The sequence below is a fragment of the Neofelis nebulosa genome, chromosome 14, assembly GCF_028018385.1.
Source record: "Neofelis nebulosa isolate mNeoNeb1 chromosome 14, mNeoNeb1.pri, whole genome shotgun sequence".
NCBI lineage: Eukaryota > Metazoa > Chordata > Mammalia > Carnivora > Felidae > Neofelis > Neofelis nebulosa.
This window is the reverse complement of record NC_080795.1, coordinates 45,818,681-45,832,737: the sequence shown is the minus strand read 5'-3', so window position 1 is coordinate 45,832,737 and position 14,057 is coordinate 45,818,681. Positions and strand designations below refer to the sequence as shown.

Sequence of the window (14,057 nt, the reverse complement as noted above, 5' to 3'; positions counted from 1 at the left end):
ATTAGGTTACTAGTTACACATAACAATTAATCAGGACTCAACGAATCCTAGGAAAAAGACGTTCTGAAGCAGTATCTTGGATCTCCCTCTCTCATACAGTTTGTCCCAAGAGTGTCAGTGCGATTTTAAACGTGAATAACTTTAGAAGCATAAATGCTACAGAATTATTTTAAACATATTTTGAAAGTTTAATTACTTAAATTTCTTATATTTATTTCATGAATTTGAAATGTGAATTTTTAATGTTAATTTTCTGTGGTGTTGGTTTCTGGAACACCTTTTCTCAGACCAGGAGATTGGTCAAGGAGGGCTTCTTATTTGGATACTCTGGTCACTTGATTTATCCTTCCTGTGAGGTCATGTCAAAACTGAGATCTATGCATCAAAACTTCATTTGGGTGATCTTAAATTTACGAGTACAATCTCTCAATTACTGAACAGTAGCTGATGAAAGCTTTCATAAAGTTTAAAACTCTAGTAGAGCTATATATACATAGCACAAGACAGCTATTGTTAACTTTTTATAAGAAACAAATTGATATTTAAAACATTTAAGTAATTTACCTTAAAATTTTTCTTTTATGTTTGCTTGCATGCAGTGCAACCTCTGTGCATGGTGTCCCCCACTGGGATGCACAGTCCCTCGTCCCTGTTCCCCTAGAGCTAGATCTATGTGTAAACAGGGGGCTGGGCAGTCCCATTAGGGCAAGCTGGACAATCCTAGAAAGCCAAGAGCCCCAAAAGCAGGGCTGAAATGAGGCTATCCTGTAATACCAGGTATTGCTTTCAAAAGTACCAGCTCCTCCAAGAGACAAGAAGCACGCACCATGATACAGTGCCCTTTACTGTTGTGTAAAGTCCATCAACATGTATGAATCCTTCAAGTAAAATCATGAAGCTACTGTCACATCTAAAAATGTGACAAACTGAGATCAGGAACACGACATGGATGTCCACTCTAACCACTGTGGTTTAACATAGTGTTGGAAGTCCTAGCATCAGCAATCAGACAACAAAATGAAATAAAAGGCATCAAAATTGGCAAAGAAGTCAAACTGCACTTTTCGCCGACGACATGATACTCTACATAGAAAACCTGAAAGATTCCACCAAAATGCTGCTAGAACTGATACATGAATTCAGCAAAGTTGCAGAGTACAAAATCAGTGCTCACAAGTTGGTTGCCTTTCTATACACCAATAATGAAGCAACAGAAAGAGAAATTAAGAAATTGGTCCCATTTACAGTTGCACCAAGAACCATAAAATATTTAGGAACAAACCTAACTGAAGATATAAAAGATCTATATGCTGAAAACTATAGAAAACTTATGAAGGAAATTGAAGAAGACACAAAGAAATGGAAAAACATTCCATGCTCATGGATTGGAAGAACAAATACTATTAAAATGTCAATACTACCCAAAGCAATCTACACTTTCAATGCAATCCCAATCAAAATTGCACTGGCATTCTTCTCAAAGCTCGAACAAACAATCCTAAAATTTGTATGGAACCACAAAAGACCCCGAATAGCCAAAGTAATATTGAAAAAGAAAACCAAAGCTGGAGGCATCACTTTAGCCTCTACTACAAAGCTGTAGTCATCAAGACAGTATGGTATTGGCACAAAAAAAACAGACACATACACCAATGGAATAGAATAGGGAAGCCAGAAATGGACCTACAAATGTATGGCCAACTGATCTTTGACAAAGCAGGAGAGAGTATCCAATGGAAAAAAGACCATCTCTTCAGCAAATGGTGCTGGGAGAACTGGATAACAGCATGCAGAAGAATGAAACTAGACTACTTCTTATACCATACACAAAAATAAAATCGATTAAAGACCTAAATGTGAGATAGGAAACCATCAAACCCCCAGAGGAGAAAGCAGGCAACCTCTTTGACCTTGGCCGCAGCAATTTCTTGCTCGCACATCTCCAAAGGCAAGGGAATTAAAAGAAAAATGAACTATTGGGATCTCATCAAGATAAAAAGCTTCTGCACCGCAAAGGAAACAACCAACGAAACTAAAAGGCAACTGACAGAATGGGAAAAGATATTTGCGAATGACATATCAGATAAAGGGTTAATATCCAAAATCCATAAAGAACTTACCAAACTCAACACCCAAAAAACAAATAATCCAGTGAAGAAATGGGCAGAGGACATGAATAGACACTTTTCCAGAGAAGACATCCAGATGGCCAACAGACACATGAAAAGATGCTCAACATTGCTCATCATCAGGGAAATACAAATCAAAACCACACTGAGATACCACTTCACACTGGTCAGAATGGCTAAAATTAACAACTCAGTAAATAACAGATGCTGGCAAGGATGCGAAGAAATGGGAACCCTTTTGCACTGTTGGTGGGAATGCAAACTGATGCAGCCGCTCTGGAAAACAGAGTGGAGGTTCCTCAAAAAATTAAAAATAGAAATACCCTATGACCCAGCAATAGCACTACTAGGAATTTATCCAAAGGATACAGGAGTGCTGATTCATAGGCCACTTGTACCCCAATGTTTATAGCAGCGCTTTCAACAATAGCCAAATTATGGCAAGAGCCTAAATGTCCATCAACTGATGAATGGATAAAGATGTGGTTCATACATACAATGGAATACTACTTGGCAATGAGGAAGAATGAAATCATGCCCTTTGCAGCAACATGGATGGAACTCGAAGGTATTATGCTGAGTGAAATAAGTCAGTCAGAGAAAGACAGATATCATGTTTTCACTCATGTGGATCTTGAGAAACTGAACAGAAGACCATGGGGGAAGGGAAGGGGAAAAAATAGTTACCAACAGAGAGGGAGGTAGGCAAACCATGAGACTCTTAAATACAGAGAACACGCTGAGGGTTGATGGGGGGGGTTGGGTGAGGGAGAGGGGGAAATGGGTGATAGGCACTGAGGAGAGCACTTGTTGGGATGAGCACTGGGTGTTGTATGTAAGCGATGAATCATGGGAATCTATCCCTAAAACCAAGAGCACACTTTACACACTGTACGTTAGCCAATTTGACAATAAATTACATTAAAAAGAAAAATGAAAAAAATATAAAAATGTGACAAATTTAACAAATTTGTATTGTTACATTTATTACGCAGTGCTTCTAAAACTTTCACATCTTTGAACTAGCAGTCACTTTTTGGGGGAAGAAAATTAGCGCCTTTAATGTAAATATTTTCAGTCTCATAATGACAGGAAGATTATTTTTATAAATGTGAAAAATTATGCAACAAAAAAGTCTGGCATGTTTAAACATAAGAAAATAAAAATAAAAACTGAGCAATATATTTTCTGGTATTTATACTTAAAAATTGATGAAACGCATTAACTTCACCATTAAGACGAAAACATTAATAAAAATGGACTAGAAAAGTTTTATTCAACAGAGACATAGCGGAAACTATATAGAATAATGTTTTATGAGAACTGGAAATATACCTGGATAAAGAACCAGGCATAGATTGTTAAGGTGGATTTTATTCGAATTATTACCAGATTGTTTTCAAAAGGTTGAGAATTTTTTCATAATCCTCACTGAATTTTAATAAATAGATTACTTGCAAAGTTTAGGTTTTAAGAATATGCAGTAACAGAGAATCTCCCAGTTGAGTCATCTATTTCTCTGCCAGATATAATTTCTCACCATCCCCAGAACACATTCCATATCTTTAAGTTACCAAGTAAACCCATGCCTGTCAATTATTAGATTCTAATTACCTTTCAAAACTTTCTGAACAGCTACCAGGAAACAGAATGATGAGATGACTATTGAGTTAAAAGGAGATTAGACAAATACAAATAAATTACACTTATTTTATGTTCCTATCACCCTAGGAGATGACTTAATAGTGAAAGGAAAAGAATCATATTGTAGTAATGAAATCAGAGAGCAAATTCAAGCCCCAGAGGTGATTCCCCTAAGTTTATGTTAATACACACCTTGTGGGGGACCAAACACCAACTGGAAAAGTTTCCTGAAAACTGTTCCAGCTATTTTCTCATTTAAAATGTTCCAACTTTACTTGACCCATTAGTCATCATATTACTTACATTTATGATGTATTTTGAAATCTATTACCAAAAACCCAATGGATTCAATATGTCTTGTTATACCCAAATCATAACATTTATGAAAGAAAACCTCTTTGTTAAGTGTTTCTTCCTTTGGAATTTTATTTGTAAAAGATATAAATATATGTATTTTTTTTTTTTAGACAAGCAAGCCTTGCTAAAAAAACAGTCAGTGCATATAGGGTGGTAGCTACATATAGGCACAGGGATGATGGTGCCCCCGTGCCATTTTAGAGAGGTAAATGCAAAACACAGAACAAATCTATAATCAAGCTTCATTTTATGCATTATAGCATCTCTAATAAAAATATTTTTTTATTATTAGGTCATAGGACATTTTTTTCCTCTTATTCAGCAGTTCAAATTGAGATTTTTGTGACAGTGTCCACGTAAATGTATTCCTGATGATAACGGACAGTGGAGACTGAGTATTCACAGGTGTGAGAGCTAGCAAACCTGGAAAGTTGCCCATGACAATGAGATCAATGTGTTTTTACTGAAGGTGTGAAGTGTAAAGACCTCAATGGTGGCAGATGTGAGTGCTTCAATTAACAACAGTATATCAAGTGGAACTGGGTACAAACAAGCAGTCACACGTGCTGCCCAGACACATGGACTGACACGTGTTCTTGACTGGGTCAGCCAGCAGCAGCTCATGGTGAGTACAACCGGCACGTGAGCATCATCACTACTACTATTATTACTCATGCACACATTCTTATGATCACACACTGAGTTTTGGACTATATTGTATCTCCCCAAAAATGCTTTGATTATAGGGGAATTGTACTGGTTTTCTAAAATGAATGCATTGAACTCAACTTATCTAAATGAACTTCTTTCCCTCTAAACAGGCATCAAAAAGGGCTAAACACATTCTACTGCTCTAATAATTCTGGCAGCTCTTTGCTCTTTTGGCGTCCGTGTTCTTTTTTTATTTTTATTTTGCTTTTCTCAGTGATGGCACGTACTCATCCTTGGTTGGAGACGGCAGAGCTGCCTTTTGGGAACAGCCAAATCTTGTTTTGAGATAAGGGAACAAGGATTCCACAGTGAGGGAAGATTAAAAACATGAAGAAGCCAATTTCTAGAGGCTCCCACTTCCAAAGATAAGATAATGTGAGTATTATTAAAAATAATGACTTAAGAATACCAAGCAATAACTAATTGGCCACCATTGGAATATGCTAGAAAAATAATTCATTTTCCCCTCAGCTTTATTAAAGTAGCAACGACAAATGAAATTGTAATATATTTCAAGTGTACATTGCGATGATTTGATATATGTATACATTGTGAAAAACTCTCACCGAGAAAATCAGCTCCTTTTTGAAAATGGGTAAAGAAAATGAAAAATTTTACATTTCTTTAGATGAACAATACTACTGAGTAACCAAGTAGTAGATGAAGGAATGCTTCTTTTTACAGAAGCTTTTATTTTATTTTATTTTATTTTATTTTATTTTATTTTATTTTATTTTATTTTATTTTATTTTGTATTTAGTTTTGAGAGAGAGACAGAGCATGAATGGGGGAGGAGCGGAGAGAGACGGAGACACAGAATCTGAAGCAGGCTCCAGACTCTGAGCTGTCAGCACAAAACCTGACATGGGGCTCGAACCCATGAACCGTAATTTCATGACCTGAGCTGAAGTTGGACGCTTAGCCGACGCACTAGAGGTACTTTAGTTAATACATGAAAAAAGAGTGTTAGAATGAAAAGATTACTGTTTGCAACCTCCAATGAATTCAGGCATTCAGCATCAGTGGCTTTTAACATCACAGAAAGAGACCTTCAGATATTATGTGCCTTCTGATGGAACAATACAAACCATTTTACAGAACAGTCTTGCTGAAAATAATAGTAACAATAAGCAAACCTGAATAGATTAAACCAACTACCAATTTATATGTAGGAAGTACAGAGGACAGGGGAATAGACAAAATCCAAACTGTTGTAAACTCTACAAGTTTGGTTTCTTCAATATATAAATTACAAGAGATGAAAAATAATAGAGGAGAAAACCTAATGATTAAAGATACTAGAAATACATATCAACCAATAGTGATGCGTAGAACATATATGGCTCCTGGTTTAAAAAAAAAAAAACCTAAGAAATATACATGCACACCAATACCCACACATCCACACACATTATGATATGTATGGAATAATTGGAAATTTGAATGAATACTAGCTACATATTTGATAACACTGAAGAATGATTAGCTTTGATAATAGTATTGTGGTTTATTTTTTAAAAGTTGTTGTATTTTAGAGATACTTTATGCTGAAATATTACAGATGATAGATGATGCATGGAATTTGCTTCAAAATAATACAGAAGGTGAGGGAGTGGATAGGGGTATGCAAGAAACAAGATTGGTCAATAGCTGACAATTATTTAAGCAGGAGGTTCTATATGCTATTCACTCTACTTTTGTATCTATTTGAAATTTTCCATAATATAAAAGTTAAGAAAAGGCACAGAGATGAGAGTGAGTATGGGATATGAAAAAATGATACTGGAAGATGATTTCAACCCACTCTGCCTCAAAATCATCAAACTCCTCTCCTCCCTCTTCAACTTCAATAGGTGATCTTGCTTCTAGCTTCATGGATAAAGTTAATTTCTTGCTACCCTCAATTTCTTGCTACCAAACTGAAAAATTACCTGCATGTGTCCTTTTCCTCTCCTTCCTTAATTTGCTATATAAAATAGAGCATCTGTTGCTTCTCTAATTTAAAACTTTTTTTTCAAATACATATTAGATTCTTCTTCCCTTTTAAAATTTTTTTTTGAAGTTTATTCATTATTGACAGAGAGAGAGGGACAGAGTGTGAATGGGGGAGAGGCAGAGAGAGAGAGAGAGAGAGAGAGAGAGAGAGAGAGAGAGAGAGAGAGACAGAGACACATAATCTGAAGCAGACTCCAGGCTCTGAGCTGTCAGCATGGAGCCTGATGTGGGGCTCAAACACACAAACTGTGAGATCGTGACCTGTGCCAAAGTTGGATGCCCAACCGACTGAGCCATCCAGGTGCCCCTCTTTTTCCCTTTTTCTAATGTACCCACCTTTATCTTTTCTCTTTTTAGTTTATCCAATTATTCTCTCCACTGGATTCCTCTTGGAAAGAGTTCCAAGTCTCTTTCATCATAAAAATAAAATCCCCAAACCATGATCCCAAATGCTCCTTCATATACTACCCTTAATTATTCTTCTTCTTCACAAACTTTCTAAAGGAGTTATTTATACTCTCTACCTCTACTACCTTTTCCCTCCTGCTTACTTCAATGCATTCTAGTTTCCATCCAGAATAACCCAATAGGGAGAAAACACTTGCAGTCACAATATCTATAAATCCACTAGATAGTTCCAATTTCTCATCTTTCTTAATGTCAAAGCACTACTAACTTGGCTTCTTCGAAATTACAATTTTCAAATTTTCCTCTAGGCTCACAATTTCCTTTCTCGGCTTCTCCTCCTGGCCAGTAAATCCTGTTTGGACTTCTTCAAGGTCAAGTCTTAGGCTCTTTTCTCTACTTTTTCTCTACTCTTTCCTTGAGTAATCTCTCATCCAACCCTTTGGATTGAATTAGAATCTGTATCCCAAAGACTCCAAAACATGCAATCGTTTATCACTAGTGTTGGTCTTGTGAGCTCCAGATCTGTCTGAATAATTGCCACAAACTTAACATATCTAGGTCAAAACTTATGATCTCTCTGTACTCTCACAAATGAAAACAAAACAAAAACAATGTGATTCTCTTCAAGTATTTTCATCTCAGTAAATCACCTGTCTTAACTTGGGCTGCCATAACAAAATGCAATGTCTTGGTGGCTTAAACAATAGAAATTTATTTTTTCATGGTTCTAGAGACTGGAATTGAGATCAGGGTGCCACCATGATTGGTTTCTGGTGAAGGCTCTCTTTCTAGCTTGTAGATGGCCACCTTCTTAATGTGTCCTCACATGGCAAGAGAGACAGCAAGCCCTATGATAACTCTTCTAAGTGTACTATCCCATCATGAGGGAGCTCCACCCTCATGACCTCTTCTAAACCTAATTAACTCCCAAATCTCCATCTCCAAATACCATCACAGTAGAGATTACAGTTTCAACATATGAATTTTGTGGGGACAAAGCACGACCCATCCAGTTAGACCAGTCAGAAAACCAGAAGCCATGTTTAAATCTTCTTCCTCACCCCCTATCTCTCTACTCCATTACTATGGTCTGTAGATTCTGCCTTCCCACTATCTGCCAAATCTTTCACTTCTCTCCATTTCTTTTTGTTAAATGTTTATTTTTGAGAGAGCGAGCGAGCACCTGTTTGTGTGCACACATGCATACATGGGGGAGCAGCAGAGAGAAAGGGAGAGAGACGATCTGAAGAGGGGTCTGCGCTGACAGCAGAGAGCCTGATGTGAGGCTCAAACCCATGAACTGTGACAGCATGACCTGAGCTGAAGTCAGATGCTTAACTGACTGAGCCACCCAGGTGCCCCATTTCTATCAAGATTCTCTGATCCAACTTACAATTACCTCTCACCAGTACTACTGCAATATTCTCCTAATTGCTCCCTTCCATCTACTCTAGCCCCTCTTACTGATTCTCCACCCTGACTAGAGTTATCTTTTCAAAATGCAACACACACACACACACACACACACCTCCCACGTCCTACATCCCCCACCACGTACACATCCTACTGAAAGCTCTTTAATGGCTCCTTACTACACTCAAGATAAAAGTCCTAAAATCCTTTTTTATGATCAGAAAGGCCTGGCCTCTGCCTCTCTTTGGAGCCTCACCTGATAGCACTGGTTTCCTCTTTCCTGCCTTCATTTAATCTGACACAGATACCTCTCACCATAGCGTCTTTTGCACATATTCTCCCAAAGATCCACCCTTCCCTCCACAGTCCTTAGTTAACTCCCTTTCATCCTGTGCAACTCAGCTACAGTGTCAGTCACTCAGAGAAGCTTCCCTGAATCTCCACTTTTTTATGAATCCACAGAACCTCATGACATGTATATTAGCTTATCATTATCTACTACTTTCTGTAACTTTTTTGTAACTATCTTTTCTACTGGTTTATATGCATTTGTTGAGAGGAGGGGCTATCTTTTGCTCACCACTGTATTTTCAATGCCTAAAGCAACGTGTGCCATACTGCAATCGCTCATAAATCTCTGTTGTAAAAATAAAGGAAGAGTTCGATTAGTGATTACAACCATCATTTTCGAACTCGAAGCAATCTTAAAACCGCTGTCTTATGTTAGAAGAAAATATTGAGGCCCAAAGAACTACAACATCTTAGGATCACCTGCTTAGAGACAGCTAAGCTAGATGTCACCAGATTAGAGACAGCCTTGAGGGCTGAGGAGAGCTCTGACCAGATGAACTGAGAGGGGTGTGTGGTCAACATCATGGAAGTTTGGCAGGTGAGGCTAATTTAGCAAGGGCCCAGGGGACAACAGGATTAGTGACTAACAGGAGAATCTGGAGTGAGGGCTGCCCATAAACAGACGAAGGAAGTAATCAGGGCATAAACCTAAACCAGGCAGGTAGCAGGCAAAATGGAGGACCATTTCAAAGGAAAAACAAAGAGACTTGGAATAAAAAAAAAAGAATCAAAAATGACAGTAAAATTGTGAGAAGACATGACTGGAATAATGTTGCTGCTATCACTAGCACATGTAAAGATCTTTGGAAACTATACTAAGGGCAGGGATAAATCAGGAGAGGAGAGAAAATGGTTTAATTTAATGTGGAAATACTGAATTTTAAATAACTAAACATATCCACCAGGCAGATGGAGGAATAGTTCTGGAGTTGGGTAAGTCAAAACCAGAGCTAGGCATTTGGGAGTCGTTAGTGTAAAAGAGATAGTTGAGGTTATTGTCTGTACAGAGGGATGAACAAAAGGCCCCAGACCATGTCGCTGGGCAGGCACAGGTTAGAGAGCGAGGGAAGATGTGCATGCCAGCACAAAGATGGAAGGTTACATTTAGGAGAAGCCAAATAATGTTCTCTTCAGCCTTAGTCTGTCGCATGATCCTAGAAAGACATCCCTCCAATTACCCTCATTCTCTTCAGCAGAGGAAATAATCCTGACAATTAGATCACGTGAAGAAATAAAGAATCTAAATAATTGCCATACCGCTGACTTCCCCGCAGGAGACCCTGAGCCACCTCTTAACCACTTTGCAGCCCCCTCAACCAGCTTCTGTGACTCTTCTGGTCCTATTACTTAGCCAAGCATCGTCCCCTGGAGGCACTATTGTCAGCCTAACTTTTAAAGGACACTTAAAGTCTCTTCATATGGCTTACTGAGTCTGCAGTGAAAATTCTGCTATTAAAATCATGTTGTTACAGGAATAAAAAAAAGTTAATTAAAAAATTAATTAAAAGTCATCCTCTTTTCTCATTTCTTCCAATACAAGTTATAGTTGAAAAAATTAGGTTGAAATAATGAAAGGCTTTCCTGTGTTTTAAAAATTCTTGGTCCAGTCCCTATTTGACATCCTGACATTAAGTTTATGGTTTCATTTTGATAAATCATGGGGAAAATAAACTATGAAACTGTAATGCTGACACCGCAAATTGGAACCCATAAAACTCAGGAAATGTAAAAGTCAAGGTTCTTAACAGTTTTATTAACTAGTTTACATTTCTTAAATATAGAAGATAGCTTGCTGGTACGGCTATAAAGCTGAATTAAGGTATGGGCCTTGGCCCCATTTGTGGAAAGAGAAAAGAGGCAAAGGGTTAACTATCAGGGCAACATTAAGAGGGATTAATTAAAATGAGTTCTTTTTTTTTTAATTTTTTAAAAAATGTTTTTATTTATTTTTGTGACAGAGAGAGACAGAGCATGAGCAGGGGAGGGGCAGAGAGAGAGGGAGACACAGAATCGGAAGCAGGCTCCAGGCTCTGAGCTGTCAGCACAGAGCCCGATGCGGGGCTTGAACCCACAGACTGTGAGATCATGACCTGAGCTGAAGTCGGACGCTCAACCGACTGAGCCACCCAGGCACCCCTAAAATGAGTTCTTTAAGGTGCTTTCTTTCACAATAAAATCTTCTTATGTTTAAATGCTGTGTTACTTATTCTTCACTTTCCACTCCAGAAAATGTCAAGGGGCTATTTGGGTCATCTTTTTCAGGTATCTTAATTCCTCTGAAACTGTGCTTTCAAGATATATCTCAATTAATCCACACTGAGTAAAAAAATCAGTAATTACGGAATATAAAAGCAGAGTTCACCAAGAAAAGAAAAAAAATTCAAAAATACATATCTTGGGGTAAACAACTTAAAATCTCTACCATTTATTTATATAAACCTATTTGAATGGTGTGCTACCGTACCTGAGCTTTTTTAAGTAATATTTTACATTAATAAGTATGTATTTTCATTCAAATCGAAGAAGTTTATGCAAATGGGATTATACTGGAATGGTTAGAAAATTTTTACAAGAAAAAATCATTGCAACCTATAAAACAGCAAGTTAATCCATAAAATGGAAGAAAACAGTATTCAAAATAGGATCACGACCAATTAAAAGTCAAATAAATTTTTAAAACAAAAATCAATTAAAATAGGAGCTGAAACCAGTCTAAAACCAGAATGAAATTAAAAAGACCTAAAGACTACATGGGTAAATTAAACAACAGGTTAAACAGAGAGACACTAAAGAATTTTATTACGAGAAAAAAATTTCAGTGGTTACGTGTTTCATCTAGAGACACCTGGTATAGTAAAATAAATATGCAATTGCAGTCATAACTGTCTTTGAAATAACTGTTCCTTAAACTATATGAAGACTGTAGCATGCTAATTAATTTATAATAAAACATAAATGATGTGGTAATATTCTCCCCACTTGGCATCAGATTTTTCTTTGTTGTCATTTAAATGTCATTTCATTAAATGTCATTACAGTGACAGTGCTCAAAAATATGTCTGCAAAGGAACAATGAAAAAAATACCAGGGAGCTCAAATGTTTTTACAAATGACCCTGAGTTAATTAGAAAAATATGCACCCTTCCCAGTTCTTCTTCTCACGTGTCAGCTCTCATTAAATTAAAAAAAAAAATTTCTCATTTCAAAGTTAAGGAATCCTATGGCTAACAAAACTTTTAAACTGGGATCAAGTGGGCACATTCCTATGTTTCTGTATGATGTCATACCAAGCAATTCACAGTGGAATTTGAATTTGCAAGAACTATGAATGATTTTCCAATATAAGAAGTATCTGATCTAATGCTAATTTTTTCTCTATAGGCTAACTGTGCTGGGAACAGGTGGCCCTGCTTTCAATTATGGAGGGCTAGCATGCCAGTGTGAGGCCTGGATTAGTTCACCTTCTCACGGGGAATTTTCCCCGGTTGGGAATGGATTTATTATGGCTTCACACATGGAATAGAGCTCATGTCAGCTGAGGGCAGTGACACATCATATGATTCAAATTAACCTGCTGTGGACTGTTCCGCAGGGCTTAGATTGTGTATTAAAATGACGACATTTTAAAAACAGCTTGAAAGAAACCAGGATTGCTGAACTGCAATGGTTCCAATTTGTTCCAACTAATCTATCACCTGCTGGAGATATTATTCTAGTGGGTTTCTGGTAGCTGCTGTTTTCCAGGTTTCTCCAAGCCACTGACCTTGCTAATGGGTACAATTGTTGCCTCTGAAGGAAGGAGATGGGGGTGGAGAGAGCTTTGAAGGGGTTTTTGATGTAAAAGTTGGGACCTATCATTTGCTCTAAGGTAGTATTAAGTGACCAGAGGAAATAAGAGAATACTCAAGAACTCTGAATTATTTTTCCAAAAACAAATGCTAAATAGTAGCATTGTATCATGTTGTTTAGATAAATAATCCCTGAAAAGTAAATCTGTAAGGATGAATTCAAAAGCTATTAAGTTTGTACCTTTAAGATGAAAACTTAAGGTTAGGTAGGTATAATCAGTATTTCCTGTATTCTGCAGGGTTGTAACTTTTATTGCTCCTGAAATGTTAATTCAGGAGCAAGAAAAGAATAACATACCATTTTAGAGCTGGAGCATAAAACTTTGGGAATAATACTTGAATAAGAAGTGCATCTAGGGGTGCCTGGGTGGCTCAGTTGGTTGTGTCCAACTCTAGATTTCAGCTTGGGTCATGATCCCAGGGTCATAGGACTGAGCCCTGAGGTGGGCTCTGCACTGAGTGTGGAGCCTGCTTGGGATTCTCTTTTTTCCCTTTGCCCCTCTTCCCCACTTGCATGCCCTCTCTCTCTCTCTCTCTCTCTGAAATTAAAAAAAAGATGTGCATCTAAATTCAAAAAACTAACAGTAGCAAAAGATTCTTAATGAGTTCACACCGTATAAAAATCAGAAGCATTATTTGCAAACTAAAAAAAAAAGCTTTTTTATTTTTTTTATTTTTTAAAGGAAGGGAATGACACTGGGGAATATTATAAAGCTGAAACTTGTTCCCCCAGTCTCAGCATAAATAATAGTTTTCTTAATATATCCTATTATCTAAAAGCTGGAAAAAATTTAATTTTCTTGAGTTGCCAAAAATCTATAAAATAATACATTCCTATGGTAAGAAATGCTTTATGTGTTCTGTATTTCTAACGATCTCTAAATTAATATAGAGTGGCAACCTGGCTGTGTAGTAAGAGAATTTAATTAGGCTATGCAATAATGTCTACTTACATACTTTACATGACAAATTATTTACAGTAAGGAAATTTTTGTCTAAGAGTAAATTCTGGAGCATTTCAAAGATGCTAGGTTAGTATTTAGTGGAATCACACACAGCTGATATATCATTCCAACTAATATTCCCTCAATTTATTAAAGAAAACTACTCTTGGTTAAAATGTTTTAGACTTGGAAGAACTTAAACCACTAACTGGATATTGTATTTGGTTTTTCATAATAAAAGTACATTTAAAAAAACC

The 14,057-nt window shown here is 37.0% G+C and overlaps 1 protein-coding gene and 1 long non-coding RNA gene across 7 annotated transcripts in view; one reads left to right on the top strand and one right to left on the bottom strand.

The window, feature by feature from the left end:
- Positions 1-14,057, bottom strand: part of VPS13B (vacuolar protein sorting 13 homolog B) — an 805,543-nt gene that overhangs the window by 174,406 nt on the left and 617,080 nt on the right. The gene's annotated exons all lie outside the window — the stretch shown is intronic.
- LOC131494878 (uncharacterized) lies at positions 2,559-10,448 on the top strand. The gene is made up of 5 exons (XR_009253623.1): positions 2,559-2,697; positions 4,600-4,755; positions 5,056-5,216; positions 5,602-5,777; positions 10,202-10,448. It is a non-coding gene; the product is annotated as an uncharacterized LOC131494878 (long non-coding RNA).